This window comes from Dromiciops gliroides, chromosome 5 (assembly GCF_019393635.1).
Source record: "Dromiciops gliroides isolate mDroGli1 chromosome 5, mDroGli1.pri, whole genome shotgun sequence".
Lineage (NCBI taxonomy): Eukaryota > Metazoa > Chordata > Mammalia > Microbiotheria > Microbiotheriidae > Dromiciops > Dromiciops gliroides.
This window is the reverse complement of record NC_057865.1, coordinates 255,116,495-255,143,166: the sequence shown is the minus strand read 5'-3', so window position 1 is coordinate 255,143,166 and position 26,672 is coordinate 255,116,495. Positions and strand designations below refer to the sequence as shown.

At 37.6% G+C, this 26,672-nt stretch overlaps 1 protein-coding gene across 1 annotated transcript in view; it reads left to right on the top strand.

The window, feature by feature from the left end:
- LIN7A (lin-7 homolog A, crumbs cell polarity complex component) overlaps positions 1 to 18,438 on the top strand; it is a 236,708-nt gene extending 218,270 nt beyond the window's left edge. The window contains exon 6 of the mRNA XM_043967440.1: positions 18,389 to 18,438. The gene's annotated coding sequence lies outside the window, so the exon portion shown is untranslated. The remainder of the gene's footprint in view (positions 1 to 18,388) is intronic.
- Positions 18,439 to 26,672: the final 8,234 nt, after the last annotated feature.

Genomic DNA, 26,672 nt, shown 5'->3' with positions numbered 1-26,672 from the left:
TGGGATATATAAAATGTACATAGTTAAATAAATGCTATCTAAGTAGACAGACAGGTAGGTAAGAAGTTGTATCAAATAATACAAATCAATATTAAGAGGGATAGAATGCTAACAATTGGAGAGAAACCATGAAGGCACTTGTGTAAGAGGTGGTCCATTCAAAGAAGCTAAGGATTCCAAGAGACAGAAAAGGAGAGGCTTCATTCCAAGCAAAGGGGACAACCTGTATAAAGGCAGGAAAGAGGGGAAATGAAATTTTGGATATGGAAAACAGCAAGTATACCACTCTGACCAGGATGGAGAATGCATGAAGGAAAGTGATGTGCCTTGATTGAAAATGCAGATGGGAGCCAAATTGTGGCTCTATCAATCCATCAACACACATCTATTAAGTACCTTCTATTTGCCAGAAGCTCCTAGGCACTGGAGATCTGGTTTCTTTGTTTGCTTGCTTGATTTCTAATTAAATAGTTCCTGCTCTCAAGGAGTTAATATTCTATGAGAGAGATTTTACACACACACACACACACATATATATATACATATACACATACATATATATGGAAAGAGAGAGAGAGAGAGAGAGAGAGAGAGAGAGAGAGAGAGAGAGAGAGAGAGAGAGAGAGAGAGAGAGAGAGTGCACTATGCAGTTAAATGGCACAGTGGATAGAATGCCTGGCCTGAAGTCAGGGAGACTTATCTTCCTGAGTTCAAATCTGGCTTCAGACATTTATGAGCTGTGTGACCCTGAGCAAGTCACTTAACCTTGTTTGCCTCAGTTTCTTCATATGTAAAATGAGCTAGAGAAGGAAATGTCAAACTACTCCAGTATCTTTGCCAGAAGAAGTCATGAAGATTCAGATGTGACTGAAATGACTGAGTAACAAAAATCTATCTATCTATCTATCTATCTATCTATCTATCTATCTATCTATCTATCTATCTATCTCTCTCTCTCTCTCTATCTCTATGCATACATACATATATATAGTGTATGTATATATACACACAAAGAAATATACATATCCATATATACACGTATATACACATATTTGCATATGTATATGTATATATGTGTATTTATACATATATACCTACATATACATATGTACACACACACACATATAAAAGATTAAATACAAAATAACTAAAACAGAGGGAGATAAGACACTACCAGTTGGAAGGAAGGGGAAAGGCTTCTTGTAAAACATGATGCTTGAAAAAATAGTTTGAAGCTTTTGCATTTTGTCCTAGAGGTAAAGATTATTGACATGGCTAAAATCTGTTGGAATAGGGGAAGGACATGATTGGATCTGTATTAATTTGATGGCTGTTTGGAAGAGAGGGTGGAGAGAAAAGAGAGTGGAAGCAGGGAGCCCAATTAGGAGGCTATTTTAATAGGCCCAGTAAGTGATGGTGAGTGTCTGAAGTAGAGTGGCAGCTGTGTGAATAGGAAGAAGGGGATATATGTGAGATATTCTTTGGAGGATGAATTGACAAATCTAGATAACTGATAGATATAAGGGGAAAAAAGAGCACTCTGATGGAGAGATGCAGCATGGGAGGGGCAAGTCAAATCACCACCACCATCTTGACTCCTTTCAGATCCTAGTAGAGACAACCAAGAATCTTGAACCCAAAAGCCCCTGGAAAACTAATGCTTCCAGCCCACTGACCCTAGCCACCATCCTGGTAAGCAGCCCCTATGGAGATGCTACCTGGCAACTACTCCTGCAGGAGCCACTGAAGATCCAGTTAAGAAAGTTTTTGACAACAACATCTTTGACATAGACAAAGAGTTCAACATCGGAAACTGGTATCATTTTATAAGTGAAAAATGACATTAATGGAAAGGCATTACCATTTGCTTTGCTGCTGTACACTAAATACTATGGGACCAACCTTTCCATGACTTCCTGCTGAAACTTTCCATAAGTGTTGTTTCCCCAATTAGAATAAGGGTTCTTTGAGAGTGGGGACTGTCTTGCTTTTCTATTTGTGTCACCAGTATTTAGCACTGTAGTAAGCACTTAATAAATGTTTCAATCATTCATCCATCCATTCATTCAATGCTGATTCCACAACCTTTCCATTAGACCTTACTTCCTCCCTTTGCTACCTTATAGTATCTCCTTCCCTTTCGTGTGTGTACATTATCACCTAAACAAAGAGGCAGAATTAAAACAATGCCAGCTGGTACAGTGAGTTTGGGGATGCCCATCTGCTTCTGACAAAGTAATCTAATTCAGTTCAACCCACTGTTCATTTACTGAGCCTTTACTATGTGAGAGGCAACTGCACCAGCCCCTGGGAACTCAAAGACAAACATGCTAAATAATACCAATCCTCAAGGAGCTTACATTGTCCTGGGAGATACAACATGCATAATATTAAATAAATACAAGCAGAATATTAACAAATTGGGGGAGAAGAACAGGGATTAGAAAAGATTATAGGAGAGGAGGTGACATCTGAGCTGAGAACTAAAGATTTCTAAAAGCCATAAGCATAGTGGTAGGAGGTAAAATGTCAAGTTTGGGCATAACCAGCAGTCCAATCTGACTAGAAGGTACAATGGAGAAAAATGCAAAATAAGGCTTTAAAGATAGCCTTGAGCCAGATTGTGGAGTGTATGCTCATACCTCAAAGTACAGAAGTTGTACCTTATCCAGGAGACAATGGGTAGCTTGTGAAGACTTTTGATCAGAGGAATAATATGGAGTTAGACCTATTGCTTTAGAAGACTGTTTTGGCAACTGAGTTAAATGACAGAAGAGACAGAAGAGCAAGGGGATCCATGAGTAGAATATAGCAATAGTCTAGTTTGATAGCATGAGTATAGTCACAGTAGAAAAGTGGGGTATTTTTAATGGAGAAAAGGGGCCTTACATAAGAGATGGTTTGGTAGAAGGAAATGACAGTCTCTGATTGTATGTAGTATGTAAGAGATAACTCCAAGATATACTATGCAGGCCAAGACATTAGAACAGGGGATATCTCTGCTGCTTTTGCTCTCTGTAGAGTTGAGAACTGAAAAAGTAAGAAATTGTGAACTCATCCTCTATAGGATACAGGGCACTGGGCTTTGAGCTTTGTTTTGGGCTGGGACTAAGAAGGAAAATGGAGAAACATAGGAATAGAAGCCAATGCCCCAAGTATGACAGTTGCCCTAACCATCCTGGGGAAGCTTGCAAAGTCTAAGTTTAACCTCTGTCTAAATAAGTCACATTGAAGTCCTGGCGTTCTGTTCCTGCTGACCTTTTGTTTTCTTGCTTTTATTTATTAGTGATTTTATGACAAAGTTGCCCTTTTTATTATGGATTTATTGAGCTGTGAATTAAGCAAGTAGGACCATTTTCTATATATCCAAAAAAACCTCCTTAAGGAGAAGTCTTTCTGGAGCTGAAAACAAAACAATAAAATAGACTGTCTAGAACAGATTCTAGCCAAATGTAAGGGAAATAAAATTCTCAACTGCCCCCTTCTATGTTGAAACTACCTGGTACATTGCCTGTCTCTTTGATGATGGATTTAAATGAGTAGTTTCTGATCTGACCACCAGGTAGCAGGCTTATCCTTTCTGAAAGAAAGGAGCTAGACAGTCACAACTCACCAGCAAGAAAGACAGTATGGCCCAATTTCAGATAAAGCAAGGTCTTCCAAGTCAGTTCTCACAGTAACAATTTAATAATTACTCGAAGTAGCAATTCTCCATTTCAAAGAGTTTCTATTCTATGTTCTTGCTTTCTACCCATTTTTAAAAAATTTGTTTCGAATTTCTCTGTCCAGTTAAGACAAATTGGTATAGAAGTAAAATCATTGCATTTGGCATCAGGAGGGCCTGGGCCCGAATCCTGGCTCACTTACTTACTACTTGTATGACCCTGGCTAAACCATATGTCTGACTCAGGACCTCAGTTTGATCTTCTTGAAATGACAAGATTGAATCAATGACTTCTAAAGTACTTTCAGTTTTAGGTCCAAAAACCTTGACAATATTTCCAAGGATAAATACATACTGTTTAAAAAAAAGGAGGCATTTCAATGGCTTAGCATTGTTGCACTAAGAAGAGATAGCCAAGTTCATTTGTCCTATTCAACAAAAGGTCCCTTTTCCAAAGTTACCCTTTTGCTATACCAAACAAAAGCTACAGGAAAGAAATGCCTTCTCAATTTAACGAAGAGCAGAGCAGAAATTGGGAGCACATTATGAATAAAGACCCAAATCTACAATCAGAAAATGTGCCAGAAAGCTCAAATTTTCTTCACTGAAGGGTAATTTAAATAAATATTTACTTAATTGACTAGGATACTAATAATATATAACAAACTTCAGTGACTTTTTTAAAAAAGGAAACCTATTGTTTTCATAAAACTTTACTACACAGGTTTTTAATCAAAGGTTAGGACTAGTTTGGGGGAAAATTGTAACCTTAGTAATGTTGTCTTTGGTGCCCCCTCTCTCTCTACTCTTCATCCTGCCCTCCTCTCTGTGAAATCCCATAGAAGCACACAACATTAAGAGTTAGAAAAGTTACACAGAATCATTCACAAGTGGTCATCTGGTCTCTGATTCCACTGATAAAGAACTTAGATCAGATGATCAAAAAGGCTACATGACCTAGATATAAAGAGAGATGTTGCAAGAAATTTTGAAGAACATGGAACATATTACCTAGCCAACTTATGGATAAGTGAAAACAAATTATGAATAAACAATAGATAGAGAGCAACATGAGGTATAAAATGCATCTTTTCAATTTCTTTTAATTTAAAAAGGTTTCTACAAATAAAACAAATGTAGCTAAGATCAGAAGGATAGAACATTGGGAAAATGTTAATAGACAGTTTCTCAGATAAATGTCTCATATCTCAAATATATAAAGAACTTTGTGAAATCTATAAGAATATAAGTCATTCCTAAATTGATAAATGGTCATAGTATATAACAGGAAGTTTTCCAATGAAGAAATCAAAACAATGTATTGTAATGTGGACAAAAACAATATTTAAAATAATTTTGGATTAGAATCATGCAAATTCAAACAACCTTGGGATATTATTTTATACTTATCAGATTGGCTAAAATGAAAGGGAAAATGACAAATGTTGAATGACAATTGGAAAAACTGGAACACATTCATTGTTAGTAGAACTGTGAAGAACAACCTAGAATTTTCCCCAAAGAGTTATTCAAATGGCCTATACACTTTGACCCAGGAATATCACTACTAGGTCCATGTCCAAAGATGATTAAGGAATAAGGAAAAGAACCTATGTATTCTAAAATATTTATAGCATTTCTCTTATGTGGGCAAAGAACTAGAAATTATAGGGATACCCATCAATTGAGGAAGGCTGAACAAGTCATGATATATGACTGTGAAAGAATACTATTGTGCTATAAAAAATGATGAGCTCGATGATCTTAGAAGAACATGAGTATACTTACACAATGATGAGAAAAATGAACAGAACCAAGAGAATGTTGTATACTGTAACAGCAATTATATTTTAAGAACAGAACACCTTTGAGTCACTAAATTATTTTGACTATTATAAACATCCAAATTAACTACAAAGAACATATGAAGATGCTATCTGCATGCAGAAAAATAACTGATATAGATGTATAGAATGGTTACACACACATATATGTGTATATATACACACATATATTTGTATGTAGGTAGGTATACACACACACTTGTGTCTAATAGTAGTGATCTCTGTGAGAGGGAGAAAAAAGGAGGAAAAAAGTAAGTTGCATAACTTTATTATATATTTAAAACCTCAGGATTCCCAACCTCCAGATACTTGCAAGCCTTAACCTTTTGGGCAGCTGGGATTACTGATGTGCACCACTATGCTTGGCCAACAACCTTTTATAGTGGAAATTAGGAGATAGCATATGACTGGAGGGACAGTTGGGTGTCACCATAGAACACCAGGCCTGGAGTCAAGAAGACACATCTTCCTGAGTTCAAATCTTGCCTCGGGCACTTATAACTGAAAAACGACCGAACAACAGCAACAAAAATAAGCTGAAGAAGAAAATGGCAAACCACTCAGGTATCTTTGCCAAGAAAACCCCAAAGGGGGTCATAAAGAGTTGGACATAACTAAAAATAACAACTGAACAACAATATAATTTTGAGCATATGAGAAAACAAGTTAATTACCAATTAAATGCAGTTGAGCAGATAAGGTGCCCCCCATCTCAGGAATTATGGTATTATCCCTACCCTTCCTATCCGATAACTACAGAGAATAAAGAAGCATTTAAAGTATAAGGAGATACATGGGGCTCAGTGGAAAAGGAGAGACAAGGTTGGGGGTTAATTTTAATTACTTAGTCCTTGTTGGTATCTGGATTTCTCCTTGATCATCCTGTATAGTTGGGCTAAAGGATGTCTGTGTTTAGGTTGGTTGTCTTTTCATTTATCCAAATGTGGCTCTTGAGGAGTTATGAATAAATATCTGTGCAGTCTCCTTTACCTCTTTCCAAGGAAGACAGAGTTTTCTGCCTGGAAAGGAGCAGGAGATTGGGGCCCCGGGGGCAGCCTGCTTTGATCTCCTTAGGGAAGGACTACTGCACTAGAATCATATCTATCTGAACTTCCTAAATATTGTTATTCTAGGAAATGATTTTTTTTTAGTATTTAAGTCATCCTCCTGTCTCTCAAAATGGAATGAGTTCTTCAAGATATATCTAAAGGGTTGACTTCATTCCCACCAAATGCTGGTTACATAAAAACCATTGCAAGAGTGAATAACAATGGGGCAGCTAGGTGACACAGTGGATAGAGTACTGGCCCTGGAGTCAGGAGGACCTGAGTTCAAATTTGAACCAAGACACTTACTAGTTGTGTGACCTTGGGCCCCAATTGCCTCAAAAAAAGTGAATAGCAAATAAACCTATTTGTCCAAGTTTGTACTAAACAAATCAGAGAAAATAAACATAATATAATATGAGACAATACACAAAGTGAACACTCACACTAGCATAGAAAGGTGGAGGGAAAGGAGATCCAATCCCAATGTAAAGAATTAATTGTGATTTGAGCTTTCTATGACCCCATCTTTGCTGGTAAGGAGAAGGGAGGAGTTTTGCCATGCTGGCTTGGAGCCCAGAAAGGGACAGGATGCAGCAGTGTGTTCTGCTGAGCCCTGGGGGGTGGTTTGATTCAGTTCGTATTGTTTTCCTTTCCCCATTCTTTTTTTTCCCTTTCCCTTAATTCTACTAATCTTGCTTGTGTTTTTAAGTTTGTTCTTGTTAATAAACCCTGTTCTGTTTTTGAAAGAGGCTGTTAATCTCTTTCCTTGTCCCAATATTACTGGTGAGCCGCCTAACTAACACTGCCCAATTAAAATTTGGCTCCTACACCACCCAAGAGGAAATGCCATTAAGTCTCTAACATAGCAAACTAGAAGTAGGGACATACATGAAGCACTGCCTCTTTTTCCAAAGTTTTCTCTCCATCTAGGGGCCTCTCTCTTTTGCGAACTTACAACTGCCTATGTCCTGTCTCAAGGTCAGAAGCAAGAATCCTCTTTACAAACTCTCAACAACTCCAACCTTCATAGTGGCATGGAACATTGAGTAATCATTCTCTCCACCAATAAGAAGAATTTTATGAAAAAAAAATCAGACTTGAACTCTGGTTTGCCCTAAATTAGCTAGCATTTATCATTATCATCATCCTTAGCAAAGGACTTTAAGTGTTTTGCACATTATATCATTTGAGCCTTTTAACAGCTCTGCAAAGTATTTGCTATTATTATCTTCATTTTAAAGATGGAAACTAAAGCTGAGAGAGGTTAAGTGACTTTCGTAGGGTCATACAAGTGACTGTCTGAAGTAGGATTTGAATTTAAGGCTTCCTGATTCCAAGCCCCAAACTCCAGCCACTATGCTATCTAGCTGCCTAGCTCTGAAACTAATATGTAAATAAAATAAATAATAGAAACTTGTGGTTTCATATATATATAATACTCTTTTCCTCTTCTTTTTATATGGAAATATTCATGTTTGTTAATATTTACCAGGTTCACAAAAATAAAAATAAAAGAATCTAATTTAGTGGATGATTTTGTATAAAGCCATATATTTATTCTCCTATTTTCCTTACTCTTTAGAATTAATTCTATGCTGCCAAAATTTCACTCTTGAGTTCTATAAAATCATTTCACCCACACCTGCCTGACTTTTCCTGCCTTTCTTCTATTCACTATCACTTCCTTTCTTATTTTTGGAGTGTGAGGACCAATTTTTAATTGGGGAGTGCTAGCTAAGCGGCTTGCCACAATATTGGGGCAAGGAAGGAGACCTGCAGCCTTCCTCAAAACAGAACAAGATTTATTTTAACAAGAACAAACTTAAAAAAAAAAAAACACAAACAGGATCAGTAGGATCAAGGGAAAGGAAATAACATGGGGAAAGGGAAATTATACCTGAAAAAATACCACCGCCCAGGAATCAGCTGAAAATATGCAGCAGAACACCTGTCGCTTTCCAGCTTCCACCTAGAATGCCCAATTCTCCTCCCCCAAACCTAGAAACACCCCACACAGTCCCAGCCAATGGGATGGCTGCTCTGACAGTCACATGACTGTCCTCACTAGGCTTCCAATCATTATAATTTTGCCAGGCCCATGTAGGTGTCGGCGAGTGGTGATGACGTGAGGTGCCAGAGCCCTGGCAAAGGCTACAACCAGTGGATGGAGCACCTTGCGGTTTGCGGAGCCCCAGGCCAGTGCGCACCGAGGCATAAAAACCTCAAATAACAATTAATTCTTTACAGGAGGCAATAAGGATTAAGTCACTTGTCCATGGTCACACAGATAGTAAGCATCAAATGTCTAAAGCCAGATTTGAACTCAGATCCTCCTGACTTAAGGGCTGGTACTGCATCCACTGTGCCACCTAGCTGCTCCTTCCACCATCACTTCCTTTCAAAGGAGTAGGGAACATTGGGGCAGAAAAGTCCAGTATGACAGAAGGTGACTGAAGGTGGATCAGCAAGAAAAGAGGAAGTCAGAAATGTGAAATGTCAGGTAGACAGATGGCTTTTGATGAGACTTTCTCACAGAGCATAGGAGAAGCTGCTACTTCTGGTTGCTTTGGAACTTTGGCAGAAATCTACTGTGTATTTTTAAAAAAACCATCTGAGGTAGGTAGCATTCTATTATTAAAAAAAGCTGGAAAACCTGTTACCAATCAACACAAGCCAGTGGTCAAGAATTCCATTGACATTGTTTGATGAGGAACTGTGAATGACTTGACTATTCTCAACAATGCAGTGATTCAAGACAATGCCAAAGGACTATGGATGAAACATGCTATCCGCTTCCAAAGAACTGATATTGATGGAACAGAATGAAGCATTCTATTTTTCGCTTTCTTTCATTTTTTAAAAAAAAATCAAGATTGCTCGTACAAAATGAAAAATATGGTAATGTTTTACATAATCATACATGTATAACCCATATCTGATTCTTTGCTGCCCCAGGGAGGAGTGAGAGGAGGGAGGGAAAGAGGGATAAAAATTGAAATCAAAACTATAAATTAAATAGTTCATTATTTAAAAAAAGAGAATCCCAATGGCTTAGGTCACATTAAAATTCTAAATTTCCACGACTAATGGTTTGCTATGGGTATTAGCTACAAAAATTACCAAAAAGAAAGACAGATGATTGAGGATCATGCTTTTAGCAAATATAAATAGCAAGGTGACATAAAGAAAGTGCTAGAATTGTATTTCTTCTATTGTCAAGAAATATCTATACAATGTTAACTTGCTTTTATATAGAAGTTCAAAATTTTCTAAGTGTTTTATAAATATTAGCTCATGTGGTGTTATTGTCCCCATTTTTATAGATGAGGAAACTGAATCATGGAGAGCTTAATTGATTTCCCTGGGATCACACTTGAGTATCTGAGGAATTATTTAAATTCAGGGCTTCTTGGCTCCAGGTGCTTCACTCTACCCACTGTGCCACCTAGCTGCCTGTACACACATGCTGAAGATTGGTCTTCCCATCAGAAAGAAAAAATGAAGGAACAAGAGGAATGTTTCTTTACTGTAGACTATGAGAGAGAATGATGTGTTCCGAGAAAAAAATGGAAGAGGTAATTCACTGGGAAAATGAAGAAAAAGAATCTTGAAGGACAGAGGAAACTACTGAAATGTTAGGAATTTGGAGGATGGCAAAATTATGGCACAGAAAAAAGAAGGGGATATATTGAACCTTGGGAGCTATGTCATAGCTATGAGGACTTTATTGTGGAGGGTATAGCTCAATTTTCTGAGAAAGAAGCAGCTTCCAGGGAACGGTCATATAGGTCCCTGGGTACCACCACAAAAAAAGTCATTGAATTATGGTCAGAGAAAAAAGAGAGTAATAGTGGTGGTTGGCAAATCCTTGCTGAGTCATGCTATGAAATTATATGTCACAATGACATGAAGAATAGAGAGGTCCACTGGTTTCCCAGTGGCACAAATCCAGGATGTGCTGAGGAGCCTTTTAAGAATCATAGAACTTGGCAAATGATCTCATCATTAGAAATCCTAAGCTAGGAATGAATAGACAATCTCCTAGGGTATATTAAATTTTTAAAAAATCTTTAAAAATCATTAAAAATCTTTTCCAGGGCCAAACTCAGTTTAACTGTTAAGACAGAGACTACCAATTATATACACTCAATGTGTACTACAATTATGAGAAATAATAAATTCCATCCTCCTTCTTACTCCTTTCTACACTAGCATATTATTTACTTTACCCATCCTTCTCTGGATCCTCTAAGTCTTCTGGATCACAATCTAATGGAAGGGAGAATGTTACCAACTCAGGGGCATGATGAAATCCTGTTGTAAGGGTAGAAAATGATCTGAAGAGGTGAGAGATGCTGACTTCACTTTCTCATCACCTGAGCACAAACAGCTATGAGAAGCTTCAGCAGGCACTCTGATGTTTGACTGGTGGATAATGATTGGTGACTCAGGCAAAGGAATGTAGCTCAGCTGAATCACCTTGAGGTGTTCTTATTGCCTATCCTAATTTATAGCCTTATGCTATGGCTAAATAAATCTTTTTTTTTTTTTGGTGAACTGTTGAATCACCTATGAGTGTCTTATTTTGTTCCAAATATAGAACCTAAGTTACCAGGGGACTGGCCTGAATCAGGCCCAGCACCGAACATCCATTCAGTTGTTTTGGATAATACATATTAAATATTTTTCTCTATTTTGTCAGTTTTTAGTTTTGTCTATTTTTCTGCCTCATGAAGTCATTGACTTCTGTTTGTTCTATTCTAGTTTTCAGGGATCCATTTCATAAAGTTCACCATTTCCTCTGCTAGCCTTTTTAAGCTTCCAATTCTTTCCTCCAGAGATTTTATTTCATTTTTTTATTTACCACTTTGTTACTTCTAAATATTCATATAGTTCTTATGGAAAATCCATTTTTTTCCATTGAGAGAATACTTGTAGTAGTTATTCTCCTTTTGAAGAAATATCTAAATTTGCCATAATTGGCAATATTTTTATACCTGTGGGCATTTTCTTTGATTTATTCCTTTCTCCATCTTTAGCTCCTCAATTCAACGATTATGCTAGTGTCAAGCTCCACTCCTTTCTGCACCTCTGGAATGGATAAGATGGTCAGCTCTTTTTGGTCCTGTGCTGGATCCCCCGAGTTCTTATTCAGACTTCTATCTATCTGAGTTATATCATACTAGATCTTTGAAGTATGTATCTTCAAGGTTCTCTGGATTATCTATTTTTCTTTAATTTTATCATTTCAAAGGATCATCACTAAGTTCCATAACCCTTTCTCATTAAATCATCATTTCTATGGGTTTCCAATTGCCAAGAACTCTATCACTGTGAGGTTTCTTCTGTTGGTTAAATCCATACTTCTTTTTTTTTTTAAATAATATATATTTTCAGAGAAGGTTGCAAGGAGTTTCCTCACCAGGAAATTCTTTATACCAGTGAAATCACAGATCCAATCCCTTTTGGCTATCTTTAGTCTAGGTGGACTCAAAGGTCAATGTGAATGTAATTGACTTGTTCCTTGCCCAGTACCAACCCTACAATGCCTTGGAAGTAGTCAAAACAACATATGGGAGAATAATTCTGGACTTCTAATCCAGAAAACGAAATCCTGACAAGTCTGAGTGAGGAAGCATTGCAAAATACACACTACTAAATATAATGCATAGTCCCTTCCCCCCAGAGGTACTAAGGATCCATTCCCTGACATTGTATAATCCAGCCATTCTGTGGGATGATTCTGGAAAGGTCACATTCTGCTTCTAGCATGGATGAAAGTTTTTCTGAGAGCAGACATATGCTATATCTAGCTATGGATCCATGATGCAAATCTTATTCTCTAACACCAGTTCTTTGGGGGACATTTTTAGCTCTGTTGAGGCAGAGAAGGCCAAAAAATACATAACTAAAGTAGTTTCAGGAGAATCAATTCTGGTAGTGTAGATGTACTCTTAATCAAGGCCAGAAACTGTAGCTTCCATAGAAATTTCTGAAAAATAACCAGAATATGGGGCAGCTAGGTGGCGCAGTGGATAAAGCACCGACCCTGAATTCAGGAGTACCTGAGTTCAAATCTGGCCTCAGACACTTAACACTTAACACTTACTAGCTGTGTGACCCTGGTCAAGTCACTTAACCCCAATTGCCTCACTAAAAACAAAAGAAAGAAAAAGAAAAATAACCAGAATACATTTTTAAAAATATATATTAAGTATTCACTATGGTGCTAGGCACTGTGCCTAGTATTGGGCATACAAAAATAAGGAAGAAAGACAGTTCCTACCCTCAAGAAATTAACATTCTAATAAGAAAAGATGATATATAAAAGGTGTTGTGGCCATTGAGGAGTGTTTTAGATAGGGAAGTCACAGGAATGGTGAGTGGAATCCTAGAGCAATTGATCACCATGACTTTTCTAGGAATCGTAGCATTGGCTTAATTACTATTATCTAATTAAAATTGGAAAGTGGGGAGGTAGGGAGGACTTATGATGGGGTATGACATGAAGATGACTAGGAAGTGGTGTGTTGGATCCATATATAGGCAAAATAAGGTTAATGTTCACCAATCAGAAGGCCAGAGTCCCAGTGTGAAAGGTGGAATTCTGGGACTGAGGTAAAGGCTGGATCCAAGAGAATGGCAGCATGAAAATCAAAGTGGTATCCCTAGAGATCAGTTATGAACTAGTAAAGTGGGGTGGGGGAGAGAGAGAGAGAGAGAGAGAGAGAGAGAGAGAGAGAGAGAGAGAGAGAGAGAGAGAGAGAGAGAGAGAGAATATAAATCCTGTAGGCCAGAGGCTCTTAACCTTTTTTGTGCCATGCTCTCCCTTGCCAGTCTGGTGAAACCCATGGACTGCTTCTCAGAATATTTTTAAATAATTAAAGGAAACATAAATTTAATTTAAAAATCAGTGAAGGATTTATGGGATCAAACCACACCTAGATACTTTGCCTTCCAGCAGGGTCTTTTGGATACTTTTCCCTGATGTCACCTGTAGGGTTCATTTTAATTTAGACTACCCTCAAGTCATGTCAATCAATGGAATTGAATGATGCTAACCAATTAGCTTCAATCAATGTATAATGTATCAAATGATGATAAATCCCTTGGCCATGCCAGGGTCTCTCGACTCTTGGCTCTTGGCTCACTTTCTCTTGGCTGGTGCTAGGCACAGACACTTGGCTTTTCCCTCCCTCTTAGAACAATGTAAATCTTAAGGCCTGAGACCATGAGAAGCTGGGGAAACATGCAGTCAATCATTTATTGGCATATAAAATATTAATTAATGATAAATGCTTACTGCCAAAACTGGTGCATTAGCAATTTAATTTATAAAGCATAGATAGTAATAGCAATTAATTAATTCTAAAACACAACAGTAGCCATAATAAATTTTAAAAATACACCAACTGAGGGGAAAAAAACAAACCTTCCATCTCTTTAAGAAAAGAAACCCAGCTTCTCCCCCTCCTACATTCATCCAGCATTTATAATCACCACATTAGTACAGGTTGGTGGACAATTATTTATATAGAGAACAACTGAGATACCATAGGAATTATAAGGTTAACATTTAGGAAAACAAAAGCTACTTTTTACTCGCCACTTTTTGCCTTGCACACAAGTAAGGATTATCAGTTTGTCTCTTTTGCCTTGTGATGTGACCACTTTCTACTTGAGATTCCCTTCCCTGGTTCACCCTCAAACATTAGTAAGGCTAGTTTTTCCTTGAAAGGAAACAGAACTGAACCTGGGCCTTATTGACAATGGCTTTTTGTTCATCCATGAGCATGAAAAGACCCTCTTCAGTTAGGGCCCTGAAGATGTGGTAGATCTCCTACAAGAGCTGCCACAATCTGCTCATATGAAGCTTATATGGTTTATGTCTACCCAAGCTAAGTTCTGGAGTGTGCTTTTTGAATATCCCTTCTATGTTATGGCTAAGTATATCTCATTTTACTGTTGAATAACCTACAAGTGCCTCATTTTGTTCTAACAAGCTTGAACTAAAAGACCATAGGCTAGAGTCAAGCCTGCTCCCATTACACCCCTTCTCCCTATAGGACAGAAGGGAACCAGGAAGTAAGGCATCCACCAGTAAAATGGAGACCAGGATGCTAAGTTTCCACTAAAGAGCAAAAAGTTTGGACCACCCTGAACTCTCAACCTATATGCCTTTTTTCTCTGCTTATCGACTTCTGGAAGTCTCTGGTTAGTCACTTCATCCCCTAGTCTCCACTATTCCATGCCAGCTCTCCTAGAAGAGTTCTGGAGCTAAGGAGGGTCACCACTTAAAGCCATCATCAACCTCTTTCCACCATTTAATTAGACAAGAGGAATCTCAGAATTCTTTCCTGGTGTCCTACTCCCCCATCAAGTTCATTTTTATAAGTATTTGTGAACTTTGGAAAAGAGACCTTCCATAATTTCATTTTCCCATGGTAAGGCTATATGAATGTCTATAATTATATTTACTATCTAGGGGACTGGACAGCCTTCAATGATTTTTACCTATCTTTTTTTTTTTAACTTTAGTGATATAGAAAATACCATAATGAGTAACACACTTCTTGCTCAGTGGAGTTTTCTACAACAATCTTGATTTGATTCCAGGTTATGGCATTTTAAAATGTGTGCACTGCTTTTGGAATAACATGTCTCATACAATGAGAAAACCCAAGTCAAAGCTGGTATCAGTAATGAGTTCCGAAATCCCTTTAGCAAAATATAGCCAGAATGCCCATTTGTATGAATCACTGAAGGCTCAGGTAAATACTTAATGTTGTTCATATCCTAACAAACTGGGTATTTTGACAACTACAGTGATGGTTCAATATTTCCTTAGGTGTTTTTTTTTAAAATAGACTATGTGTTCTTTGATGAACAAGATCTAAATGCCCTGATTACTGGCTAAATAGCCTTGCAGCAGAATTCTGGGCTCTTCTTGTTCATCTTAGCACAGTCAGATTTATTAGACATCATTATGGAAAGCCCAAAGACAATGCAAGGCTTCCTGCTGCCTCTTGCTTCTGAGTGAACAAATGATAAAGCATTTGTTAACGATTTAGTATGTGGCTGCTCAGCCCTGTGGATTCAAAGAGAAAAATGGGACTGTGTCTGACTTTAAGGAACTGATATTCTTTTAGAATTTTTTATTTATTTATTTTATTTTTGATTTATGGAATAAAACCAGCATTTCCATAACAGTATGATTTTTAAAATTATGATTGCTCACAAAACTGCAAATCTATTATGTACAACTTTCTATTCCTTTTAAATGTAGAATAAAGTTATCATGGAAATTTATTTTATTATTTTTTTCTTCCCTCTCCCCCCACCCCCCACCCAAGAGTTTATATTCTAATTAGAAGAGACAGCTCTTCTAGGTAGTGGTGGCCAGAGAAGTGTGTTTAGAAAATTTCTATCAAATAGGTAAACTCAGGAAAGTACAGTGTAAAGGGCACTGGTTCAGGATTCAAAGGATCTGGGTTCAAATTTTGCCCCTGACATTACCTATGTGAATCAGTGACCCCAGGAAATAGCAAGGATAGTCCAAGAGAGAAGGAAGTGTTCACTGGAAGTGTAGCACCTAGAGAGACTATCTTGCCATTGGGCACTTCCCTATTTTCACTAATTGTTCTTGCTAAGTGCTAATATAAATTGTTTCCCTTGCAGGTAAAGGAATTTTAAGTATAGTCACTGCCCTCTAAATTCTGGTGTCCCTTCCCTACAGCAAAACTCCACTAGCCCCATTCTGTGTGATGTTTAAAATCTAATTGTGATTTATTATTATTATAATTATAGACTTTTGTTTTCCAAATTACAGAAAAAGAGAAAAAAATTAAACAATAAAAACAAAATCTAATTGTGATGTCAAAAATCTAATGTGTGGTTGCCTTAAATTAGAAGCTTGTAGCACCAGTCTTTGGGCATTAAGAATAAAGTATATGAGAAGTTAGCACAAGAGAGAGGAAGAACATGTGGAGTTCAGAAAGAAAGAGCATAGCTCCCTGGACCTGCTGCTACCTGACCTCCAACTGAAAAAAGGATCCCCCCCATCTTCTCCTCAAGCAGAAGTTCCCTGCAGGACCACAAAAGGGGACGGTACCCACACAGAGCTCCAAGCTAATTGGCTGGTATCATTGATTGATGTAACTTACAGGCAGTTCTATGAATTGATGGAACTTCTGGATGCTAGTCACATGCTTTCTCCTCAGGGTGGTGCTGCCCTGGTTCTCACAATGTCTTTTTCAGCAGGGGGGTGGCACCCTGATTCTCACATCTGTCTAATCCTATGCCCTTTCTCACTCAACTTCTTCTCACATCAATCATACACAACCATCACCACTATCTTCTCTGATCGCTACTCAATTTTTTTCAGTTATATAGGAAATTCTGAACTCAACTGGGAGTTTGCAGCTAGATTTTCATGAGATGAATGAATGAATACATGAAAAAGTAGTTGTTAATTACTTACTATGTGATAAGTGCTGGCAAAACAAAAACAAGCAAGTAAGGCAGTCGCTTACTACATAAAGGGGAGTTTGAGGTGAAAAGCAAGGTGAGAGGGAGGGAAAGGAGGATAAGTGCTGTGATGTTGGATGTCTTTAAGATATTTGGGAGGTACATTATGGTGTAGGACCTGGGTCTAGAGAAACCCATCAGTCATAATCCCTAGCCCTTTACTCTAAATGGAGGGGTCTTGGTGAATATAGAGGGGTATTTTATTTAAAGGGGTCTTGGTGACTACAGCGGGGGGAGTATATTTTGCTTACTACAATGCAATATACTAAGTAAAATAACTTTTTTGTAGATGTTATTATTATTATATTTGTCAACCCATGAAATAAAGACTTCTACTTCTGAGGTGATGGTGTCAGAGTTGAAGGAAAGGGGAAAGAAGGTGCTGAGATTCATACCATTTTTAGAACATCAACAAACTTTAATTTCACTGTTGATATTCTAAATGGCAGATCCAAGGAATGGACATATTGCTAGAGGAAATGAATCAGATCAACTTGGATGTTCTTGATATGAATGGCACCGGAAGAAAGAAGGAATTCCTACTAAGTCTGAGGATGATTCACAAGTTTTCCTTGAAGAAGCGAAGAAGGATCTCAGCAGTGTGCTTTATTGTGTGCCCAGGGGAAATAAGAAACACTGTTTCATGAAATATTTGGTCATCATAGAATGCAGTCATAGTAATGTGTTTGCAAAAAGCACAATGGAAATGATTGCAGCTTATGCAACAACATTGGTAGTTGAGGATGAATAATTAGAGACATTCTATGAAGAACCTGATAAAACCCAATAAATTAAATCAACATACATTTGGTGACTTCCATACAAAGCTCAACAGGAGGCTGAAGCAGAACACTCTTTTATTGACCTAAGCTTTTTTTTTTTAATTGAAAAAAAAAACAAACAAAAAAACCCCAAACCCCTGTCTTTCCAACATTGACATTTAACTGGTATTTCTTTATGACAGTAAAGTGCAGAACACATGTCACACAGCAAGAATGAAATACAATAGGTAGACAGCTAGAGTGCCTCATTCCTACCAAAAGAAAGAAAGGCAGGCTTCAAGTGAGTTGAGAAACCCTACCCCTCTCCTTCCTAAGCACCTATCCTCATGGCTATGGGAATACTATGGGGATACTTATGGGAGAACAAAGACAAGAGTTGAATAATTTGGTCAGATGCAGATGGTGTGTTTCATCATTGTAAAAAAATCTCATATATATGAATTTTTTTCCAATGATGAAACATATAATATATATGATCATAAAAGTATCTGAATATTTACAATCTTAATCTTAATCTTACAGTCAAATCTCCTCATTTCACTGATAAACAACATGAAAATTCAGAGAAGTGACTTCCCCAAGATCTCTCAGGTAGCGGTGGAAGAACCGGGATTGGAACCCAAGTCTTCTGAATCTGAAGCCAAGCCTCCTGGTTGCTGCATTACTGCTGATGACATTGTTGAGAGAGAGGGAGACAGAGACAGAGAGGAAACCTGCTCTCCATCCATTGCTTACTCCCAATTTGAACAAGCCACTGAAGTTGAGTATTTCTTTTATTATGATTATGTTGAATGTTCTATTATTCTCTGATCTGAATGATAATAAGCAGCCTCTGTTTTAGGGAATGCTATTTAAAATGAATCAATCACAAAGATCTCTGTGTTTCTTGGAAAATCTGAAGATTTTTCCTTTTATGCATTCAGTAATCTTTGCCCTCCAATTAGTTCCCTTGCTAGTTACTAGCTTATACACTAAAACTTTGATTCATGGTCAATTTTCCTACCTTCTACGATTCCCGGTCGACTGCCCATCTGTTCTACAGTCTCTCTGTTAACCTGTCACAGGGGAAATTCAGTGATGGTGCATCCCCAACCCAAGGTACACAGAAATCAGCTCCCAAAGCTGCAGACAAGATTTGCATCTCAATTTGATGGAAGGACAATACAAATGGCCCAGGGACCCTCCTAACTCATTAGAGATAGGACTTTAATCATCAGGCATTATAGAGACAATGGGAAGCAATAGGAAAGGGATGAGTCTCTCTTTAACTAACAGAGCAAAAGTCAAACACACACCTATGCACACAAACACACAAACCACCACCCTAAAAATTCAATATTGAATTTTCCAAACATGAGAGGGAATAAATTTTGGAGGCCAGATCAGCTCATTGCCACTACTGAAAACATTGAGTTTGACATTCTCTCTTGAGTTGCTAGGCTGTGTGATTAAGACTCATTCCAGTTTCTTTGCCTTATCAATCCACCTGTCAACCAGCCCAGATGATCCGAGGGGGAAATTATTCGTCATTATAATTTGGTGAGAAGAAGGCAAGGGCGAATGAAAAAGAGGATGATGCTTGGCGTATATTCAACAAGGTTTTTCAGCAAATATTTTTAGCCTGTGTTTCTCTTTGAAGTTGTGCTGTCTAATTCCTCCTTGAAAGACTCAGATGTGGCTTACAGCTAATAATATGGTAAGATTCAAACAGCTCTGTCTTCTCCCTTTATGCTACAGAAAAAAAGGGGGGAGGGATTAGCACAAGGGAGTGCTGTACATAGAACAAGTCGAGTCATGTTTTCTTTTCTGTTCAATAGAACAGTGGGAAGACTGCAGGCACTTGGAAGATATATAATCATAACAGTCTTAAGTGCCTCTCTTCCTTGTGTTACAGTATTTTGAATAACACCTTTTGGGAGGAGAGTGGTAGCGAATGCAGGGACACACACATAGGCATAGAAATGTTCTGGTGAGCCTGAATACATCATTATATATATATATATATATATATATATGGTATGTACATGCCTTCCCACTCACATCCTCATTTCTCTGCTTCCCCTTGCACATCACTTACAATAAGGCTTCTTACATGGGGTCTGGTGAAAAGGGAGAAGTCAAAAAGCATATGAATTGGGTTCTAAGTTTAAAAAAAGCTTACAAGTAAAAATGTAAATAGGATCACAATGTCATGGGATGGCTAGATATAATCTAGTAGCAAAACTTGAAAGGAGATTGACTGATAACTGATCATGGCTAAGGAAGTGTCTTGGAAGTGTATTGGCATCTGAAGACTTCCTTCCTTTGCCCTTTTGAGTTAGAAAGATGAAGAGAAGAACTTGGATAGAATCAGATAGGAAATCCTCTTGTTTCAGAATGTTTTCATGGGCTCTGTTCTCTCTTCACAATTCAGATGAATTAGCTTGAATAGTGTCCCTTTCTTTTCTTCTAATCTCTTCTAGTAACCTTTCTTAACTCCTTGTGCTTACATACCTACCTTTAAAATTTTTTTCCTCTATGAAGAATGAATGAACTGCATGACAAGCACTGTGCAAAGTTCTGGGGACACAGATATAAAAGCAAATACAGTTACTACACCACAGAAACTTGCTTTCTAATGTGTGAGACAACTTATATGGGGTGCTAGTGGCCAGGAAGGGGCACTTCAATGGGAAAATTATGAGTCTGGTGAGTGGCGCCAGAATAGGTATATTGACACAATTGATTTTACTTTCAAAAAAGGGCAGAATTGATTTATTCATTTTTCTAGAACTGGAGGGAAGGCACTGGCAAAGAAAATTTAGGAACATCTCCTCTTGGGTGTCACCTTACATTCACTATAAAGAAAATATTCCTAACAATTGAATGAAAGAAAAAGCATTTGTTAACCACTCCCTATACTTGTTTAAGTTTTGACAATCCAAATACCAAAGTGGTTCATCCCTGCTCTCAAGGAACTTATTTAATATGGAGATAGAACACAGAAAAGAGTCAAATCAGAGGTTTTGGGGAGTCCCAGGGCTGGTGAATGGAGCCAGAAGTCAGCTAATTTTCATACCTTTTCCAGTAACAGTAGTAGTATTGATTTGATTTTTGTTCCTAGAATAAGAACAAAATGTGAAATGAAGGGGGCAGAGAGTGGGAAAAGGGAAGGAGGGATCATTGTGCATGGTGGTAGAAAGAAAGAAAGAAAGAAAGAAAGAAAGAAAGAAAGAAAGAAAGAAAGAAAGAAAGAAAGAAAGAAAGATGAAATGAGGGAAGGAGAAAGCAAGCATTTATTAAGGGCTAACTGCATGCAAGGCACTGTGCTAAGCACTTGGGTTATGAATAAAATTAAGCTACAAAGTCTTTGCTCTCAAAGAATATAAATTTATAGGAGGCAGTAAAGTGGTGCATTAAATCTGTAGTTGGGAAGACCTGAGTTCAAATGCAACCTCCGTCTTTACTAGCTGTGTGATCCTGGGCAAATCACTTAACCTCTTTGTGCCTCAGTTTTCTCATTTGTAAAATAGAAATAATAATACCTATCTTTCAGGGTAGGTATTATTAATCTGTAGGATTCTTCTGAGAAAAATTATAGATTTGTAAAGTGTTTGTAAACATGAAAGAGCTATATAAATGCTAGCTATTATTTAGATTTCATTATAAGGGAGAAGTCAATACATAAAGGGGAACTGGAGAGAGGATGGGGAAAGGGGTCCATCTAGAAAGGCATGACTGGAGAGGCCTAGGAAGTTCTCTGGAGATTGGGATCAGAACCAGATAAGGCCATAGGTTGGTGGTTCCATCCCAAGGTAGTTCCAGGGGCCAAGTTCAGTTTGAAGATGGGGAGGGAATAGCAATAATGACCTGAAATGCATGCCTGGAGATGCACAGGAAAGCACTTGCAACTATAATCTTTACCACTAATGGGAATTCCCTGGTGAGGAAATTCCCTCTGTATTGTAGGATAGCACCTTCTGAGTTAAGTGACTGGACTAGGGTCACACAGCCAATATGTGTCAGAGAAAAGACATGCACCCAGGTCTTCCTGAGGCCAGCTATCTACCAACTAGACCATACTGCCTCTCAGGCAGTCCAGAGAAAATTTCTGTTGAATAAGGGTTGGATCTTGGTATTCTCTGAGACTCCTTCTAGCTCTAAGTAGATTATGAATCTGCCTGAAATTGGTTTCTTGTGCACACTTCATTTGAAAGCCAGGCTCTGTGGCCCAGAAACACGATGTCTGGGAAAGGGAAACAAGCCCCGGATGAGCATTTTTCTTTGGGTAAATTCACAAACTCATAAATCGAGGCTCAGATCATTAAGAATTGACTGCGGAAGGTTTGAGTGCATTTGGAACGCATCAGAATCAGGATAAAATACTAGTAGGTTAGCAGTGACACCTAGTGATCAAAGGTCAGTAGAACAGCCTGGATTACCCCCGAGGCTTAATTTATTCTCAGCAGATTGTGAAGAAGAAATTGGAAGACTTTAGAAATTTGATCTACTTGTCCTCCTATTCATGGCAGTCGTTAAAAAAAGGAAACATAAGAATTTAGGAGGTTTTTTGTTCCTTAAATTGTCTTAATTATACAACCTGTGAAAGGTTACAGTGGAGGGAGCATGTACGGGTTACTTAGGTCCTCCAGTTCTCATAACCTGTGCGACTTTGGGTGTCACAAGCAACATTTCTCTTCTCTGAGCCTGCTTCCTCGTCTATCAAAAGAAAGGTTGGACCAGCTGGTCTTTAAGGTCTCTTCTACCTCTGAATCTATGATCCTATATTCTTTCCATTTTAGCCCTTTGAAATTATTTCAGAAAGAAAGAGGTAAGGGTTTCAGGTTAGGAAAATCCTAGCAGATGAAAGTTTCTGCCCTTGTTTGAATTTTCAGTTTCACTGGTGTAAAGTATGCTTCTAGAAAGGAATCCCTACCTCCCAATGTACATCTGGCAACTAATAGTTACCTGGGGACACTGAGAGGCAGGTATGTGGATTAATGAATAGAGTCCTGGAATGAAGTCTGAGAAGACTTACTTTCAGATCTGACCGCAGACACTTTCTAGCTGTCTTAACTTCTGACTATCTCCATTTCCTTACCTGTAAAATGGGGATAATAACAGTACTTAATTCCTATGGTGGTTGTGAGGATAAAATTAAATAATATTTGTTAAGGGCTTTGCAAATCTTAAAGTATTACAAAAATGCAACCTATTCTTTGTTGTTGGGTTTTTGTTGTTGTGGTGGTGTTATGTTTTGAGTTTATTTTATGGTGAGGCAATTAGGGTTAAGTGACTTGTCCAGGGTTACCCAGCTAGTAAGTGTCAAGTGTCTGACGCCGCATTTGAACTCAGGTCCTCCTGAATCCAGGGCCGGTGCTTTAACCTAGCTGCTCCAATGCAAACTATTCTTACTACTACTATTACTACAACAATGATTATTATTACTACTACAAATGCTATGACTATGACTACTACTATTACAACTATACTATTATTACTACTATAACTACAACTAGTAGTAGTACTACTACTACTATTACTGCTACTCTACAACAAAGACTGCTACTATTTCCACCACCACCACCACTAATACTACTATTACTACTACTCTCCTGCAACAACCACTATTAATATTACTCTAGGGGAAGCTGGGTGGCAAAGTGGGTAGAGCACTGGCCCTGGATTCAGGAGGACCTGAGTTCAAATGCGGCCTCAGACACTTGACACTTACTAGCTGGGTGACCCTGGACAAGTCACTTAACCCCAATTGCCTCACCAAAAACAAAATATTACTCCTACTACTGTACTACTGCAACAACTACTGCTACTATTACTACTGCTACTACTCTACTGCAACAACAATTACTACTACTACTGTACTACTGCAACAACTACTGATACTATTGCTACTATTATTATAACTACTACTACTACTCTACTACTGTACTACTGCAACTACTACTACTACTACTACTGTACTACTACAACTACTGCTACTAATTATTATTATGTTAAGTGACTTGCTATGGTCACACAGACAATATCTATCAAAGGCAGGAATTGAATCTAAGTGGATAGAGTGCCAGGCCTGGAGTCAGGAAGACTCATCTTCCTAAGTTCAAATCTGGCCTCAAACAGTTATTAACCATTTGACCCTAGGCAAGGCACTTAACATCATTTGCCTCAGTTTCCTCATCTGTAACATCAACAGGAGAAGGAAATGGCAAACCATTCCAGTATCCCTGCCAAGAAAACCCCAAATGGAATCATGAAGAAGTGGACATGACTGAAATTACTGAACAACAACTATATCATATTTAAGACAATAAAAAATTTTCATCCACTTTGTTTTTTTTAAAATTAATAAAGTATTTTTTTCCGTTACATGTAAAGATAGTTCTCAACCTTTGTTTATACAAGCTTTACAATTTCAGATTTTTCTCCCTCCCTCTCCTCCCTCCCCCCTCCCCTAGACAGCAGGTAATCTGATATAGGTTATATATATATATATATATATATATATATATATATATATATATATATATATATATATACACATAATAACATTAGTCCTATTCTGCATTAGTCATGTTATAAGAGAAAAAAAATCAGAGCAATGATGGAAAACCTCAAAATAGAAAAAAAACAACAGCATCAAAAACAAAAGAAATAGTATGGTTCATTTAGCATCTGTACTCCACAGTTCTTTTTTTTTTTCCTGGATTTGGAGATCCTCTTCCATCACGAGTTCCTTGGAACTCTTCTGTACCATTGCATTGGTGAGAAGAATACAGTCCATCACAGTAGATCAACACTCAATGTTGATGATACTGTGTACAATGTTCTTCTAGTTCTGCTCATCTCACTCATCATCAGCCCACGCAAGACCCTCCAGGTTTCTCTGAACTCCTCCTGCTCATCGTTTCTTATAGCACAATAGTATTCCATTGTATTCATATACCACAACTTGTCCAGCCATTCCCCAATTGATGGGCACCCCCTCAACTTCCAATTCTTTGCCACCACGTAAAGAGCAGCTATAAATATTTTTGTACATGTGGGTCCCTTTTCCCCTTCCGTGATCTCTTTGGGAAAAAGACCCTAAAGTGGTATTTCTGGTTCAAAGGGTATGCACAGCTTTATCACCCTTTGGGCATAATTCCAAATTGCTCTCCAGAATGGTTGGATCAGTTCACAGCTCCACCAACAATGGATTAGTGTTCCAATTTTCCCATAGCTTCTCCAACATTTATTATTTTCCTTTTTTGTCATTTTAGCCAATCTGATAGGTGTCAGGTGGTACCTCAGAGTTGTTTTCATTTGCATCTCTCTAATCATTAGAGATTTAGAGTATTTTTTCATATGGGAATAGATAGCTTTGGTTTCTTCAACAGAAAACTGCCTGTTCATATCCTTTGACCATTTCTCAATTGGGGAATGACTTGGGTTCTTATAAATTTGATTTAGTTCCCTATATATTTTAGAGATGAGGCCTTTATCAGAAGTACTGGCCTCAAAAATTGTTTCCCAGCTTTCTGCCTCCCTTCTAATTTTGGATGCATTGCTTCTGTTTGTACAAAATTTTTTAAATTTAATGTAATCAAAATCATCCACTTTGCATTTTATAATATACTCTATCTTTTGTTTGGTCAAAAACTGTTTTCCTTTCCAAAGATCTGATAGGTAGACTATTCCTTTCTCTCCTAATTTACCTATGGTATCACCTCTTATGTCTAAATTGTGTATCCATTTTGACCTTATTTTAGTATAAGGTATAAGATGTTGGTCTATGCCTAATTTCTGCCATACTATCTTCCAGTTTTCCCAGCAGTTTTTGTCAAATACTGAGTTCCTATCCCAGAAGCTGGAGTCTTTGGGTTTATCAAACACTACATTACTAGTGTCATTTACTACTGCATTTCCTGAGCCTAGCCTATTCCATTGATCTACCACTCTATTTTTTAGCCAGTACCAGATAGTTTTGATGACTGCCGCTTTATAGTAAAGCTCCAGGTTTGGTAGCACTAACCCACTTTCCTGTGAATTTTTTTTCATTATTTCCCTGGATATTCTTGATTTTTTGTTTTTCCAGATGAATTTTGTTATTATTCTTTCTAGCTCTATAAAATAATTTTTAGGTAGTCTGATTGGTATGGCACTGAATAAGTAAATTAATTTAGGCAGTATTATCATTTTTACTATATTAGCTCTGCCTATCCATGAGCAATTGATATCTTTCCAATTATTTAGATCTGATTTGATTTGTGTGAAGAGTGTTTGGTAGTTGTGTTCATAAAGTTCCTGGGTTTGTCTTGGCAAGTAGACTCCCAAGTATTTTATATTATCTACTGTTACTTTAAATGGAATTTCTCTTTCTATCTCTTGCTGCCAGACTTTGTTGGTCATGTATAGAAATGTTGATGATTTATGTGGATTTATTTTATATCCTGCTACTTTGCTAAAGTTGTTAATTGTTTCAAGTAATTTTTGAGTTGATTCTCGAGGATTCCTTAAGTATACCGTCATATCATCTGCAAAGAGTGATAGTTTTGTTTCCTCCTTGCCTATTCTAATTCCTTTAATTCCTTTCTCTTCTCTGATTGCTAAAGCTAACATTTCTAGTACAATATTAAATAATAGGGGTGATAATGGACATCCCTGTTTCACACCTGATATTATTGGGAAGGCCTCTAATTTATCTCCATTGCATATAATACTTGCTGATGGCTTTAGGTAGATACTGTTTATTATTTTAAGGAAAGCTCCCCCTATTCCTAAACTCTCCAGTGTTTTTATTAGGAATGGGTGTTGTATTTTGTCAAAA